The sequence below is a fragment of the Ranitomeya imitator genome, chromosome 5 (genome assembly GCF_032444005.1).
Source record: "Ranitomeya imitator isolate aRanImi1 chromosome 5, aRanImi1.pri, whole genome shotgun sequence".
NCBI classification, from domain to species: Eukaryota; Metazoa; Chordata; class Amphibia; order Anura; family Dendrobatidae; genus Ranitomeya; species Ranitomeya imitator.
The window spans coordinates 88,660,052-88,663,504 of record NC_091286.1 but is presented as its reverse complement, the minus strand read 5'-3'; positions in this window follow the sequence as shown (position 1 = coordinate 88,663,504).

The following is a 3,453-nucleotide window of genomic DNA, read 5'->3' as shown; positions in this document are numbered from 1 at the left end:
CCCAACCTGATCCATAATCCTAATTACTAACCCTAACCATAATCACAACCCTTACCCCAAAACAACCCTAATGTCAACCCTAACCATAACCCTAATCAAAACCCTAAATCCAACACACCCCTAATCCTAATCTCAACCCTAACCTCAAACCTAACCCTAATCCCAATACACCCCTAATCACAACCCTAACCTTAACCCTAATCCCAAACCTAACCCTAATCCCAAGCGTAACCCTAATGCCAACCCTAACCCTAATACCAACCCTAATCCAAACCCTAACCCTAATCCGAGCTCTAACCCTAACTTTAGCCCCAACCCTAGCCCTAACTTTAGCCCCAACCCTAACCCTAGCCCTAAGGCTACTTTCACACTTGCGTCATTTGGCATTCCGTCGCAATCCGTCGTTTTGGACAAGAAACGGATCCTGCCAATGTGCCCGCAGGATGCGTTTTTTGCCCATAGACTTGTATTGCCGACAGATCGTGACGAATGGCCACACGTCGCGTCCGTCGTGCACTGGATCAGTTGTGTTTTGGCGGAGCGTCGGCACAAAAAAACGTTCAATGAAACGTTTTTTTGTACGTCGCATCCGCCATTTCTGACCGCGCATGCGTGGCCGTAACTCCGCCCCCTCCTCCCCAGGACATAGATTGGGCAGCGGATGCGTTGAAAAACTACAGCTGCTGCCCACGTTGTGCACAATTTTCACAACGTGCGTCGGTATGTCGGGCCGACGCATTGCGACGGCCCCGTACCGACGTAAGTGTGAAAGAAGCCTAACCCTAAATTTAGCCCCAACCCTAACCCTAAATTTAGCCCCAACCCTAACCCTATATTTAGCCCCAACCCTAGCCCTAACCCTAACCCTACCCCTACCCTAACCCTACCCCTAACCCTACCCCTAACCCTAACCTAACCCTACCCCTAACCCTACCCCTAACCCTACCCCTAACCTAACCCTACCCCTACCCCTAACCCTGCCCCTAACCCTAACCCAAACCCTACCCCTAACCCTAACCCTACCCCTAACCCTAACCCTACCCCTAACCCTACCCCTAACCCTACCCCTAACCCTAACCTAACCCTACCCCTAACCCTAACCCTACCCCTAATTTTAGCCCCAACTGCTGTTCTCCTGCCGGCTGGCAGATGGAGACAGATGGCGGGCGCACTGGGCATGCGTCCACCATGTTCTTCTGCCGGCAGCCAGGAGGAGCAGCAAGAGGATCCAGGGACACAGGTGAGTATTGTAGGGTCCCCGAATCCCCCTATTTCTCTGTCCTCTGATGTGCGATCACATCAGAGGACAGAGAATTACACTTTACTTTTCTTTTTTTTTTTGCGGTCGCCGGTAAACAGTTAATTACCGGCGATCGCAAAACAGGGGTCGGTAAAACCGTCCCCGATCATGCTCTTTGGGGTCTCGGCTACCCCCGGCAGCCGAGACCCCAAAGATTCTCCCGGTGCCGGCCGCCGGGCGCACTGCGCATGCGCCCGCCATTTTGAAGATGGCGGCGCCCACCGGGAGACACGAAGAGCATCGGGGAAGCTAGGTGAGTATTGGGGGGCCACCTAGGACCCCTTTTCTCTGTCCACCGATGTGCGATCACATTGGAGGACAGAGAAATTAAAAAGAGATCGCTTTTTTTTTTTTTGCGATTGCCGGTAAACTGTTAATTACTGGCGATCGCAAATGCGGGGTGGGTTAAAAAAACCCCGAATCCTGTTCTCTGGGGTCTCGGCTACCCCCGGCAGCCGAGACCCCAGAGAAAATCGGCCTGTGGGGGGCGCTATTGACTTTTTCCACAGCGCCATTAATTAACGGCGCTGTGGTTTAAGTACCCTTAGCGGCCGCCGTTAAAAGGCGTATCGGCGGTCGCTAAGGGGTTAAAAAGGTTCAAAAAAAGATTTTTACTTGAAATAATAATTTTCTCCTTCAAACTTTGCTTTTGTCAAAGAATGCTCCCTTTCCAGCAATTACAGCATTGCAGACCTTTGGCATTCTAGCAGTTAAATTGCTGAGGAAATCTAGAGAAATTTCATCCCATGCTTCCAGAAGTCCCCTCCCACAAGTTGATTTGGCTTGATGGGCACTTTTTGTGTACCATATGGTCAAGCTGCTCCCACAACAGCTCAATGGGGATGAGATCTGGTGACTGCGCTGACCGCTCCATTACAGATAGAATACCAGCTGCCTGCTTCTTCCTTAAATAGTTTTTGCATAATTTGGAGGTGTGCTTTGGGTCATTGTCCTGTTGTAGGATGAAATTGGCTCCAATCAAGTGCTGTTCGCAGGGCATGGCATGGCGTTGCAAAATGGAGTGATAGCCTTCCTTATTCAAAATCCCTTGTACATTGTGCAAATCTCCCACTTTACCAGCACCAAAGCAACCCCAGACCATCACATTACCTCCATCATGCTTGACAGATGGTGTCAGGCACTCTTCTAGTATCTTTTCAGTTGTTCTGCGTCTCACGAATGTTCTTCTGTGTGATCTAAACACCTCAAACTTGGATTCGTCTGTCCATAACACTTTTTTCCAATCTTCCTCTGTCCAATGTCTGTGTTCTTTTGCCCATATTAATATTTTCCTTTTATTTGCCAGTCTCAGGTATGGATTTTTCTTTGCCACTCTGCCCTCAAGGCCAGCATCCCGAAGTTGTCTCTTCACTGTAGACGTTGACATCTGCTTTTTGCGTGCACTATTTAATGAAGCTGCCAGTTGAGGACCTGTGAGGCGAAAATTTATCAAGCTACAGACACTAATGTACTTGTCTTGTTGCACAGTTGTGCAGCGGGGCCTCACACTTCTCTTTCTACTCTGGTTACAGCCTGTTTGTGCTCTCCTCTGAAGGGAGTAGTACACACCGTTGTAGGAAATCTTCAGTTTCTTGGCAATTTCTGTCATTAAATAGCCTTCATTTCTAAGAACAAGAATACACTGACGAGTTTCACATGAAAGTTCTTTTTTTCTGGCCATTTTCAGAGTTTAATGAAACCAACAATTGTAATGCTCCAGATTCTCAGCTAGCTCAAAGGAAGATCAGGTTTATAAGTTCTCTAATCAGCCAAACTGTTTTCAGCTGTGCTAACATACTTGCACAAGGGTTTTCAATGGTATTCTAACCTTCCTTTAGCCTTCTTACACAGTTAGAAAACACAAAGTACTATAAGAACACTGGAGTGATGGTTGTTGGAAATGGGCCTCTATACACCGATGAAGATATTGCATTTCAAACCAAATGTTTGCAGGTAGAATAGTCATTTACCACATTAACAACGTATAGAGTGGATCATTTAGTGTTAGCTTTATTGAAAAAACTGTACTTTTCTTTCAAAAATAAGTTAATTTATAAGTGACCCTAAACTTTTGAACGGCAGTGTAACTGCAAGTTTGGTTAACAGATGTCTCTGAGCTGGTACAAAACCGACCCGGGCAAAGGTGGTTTTAT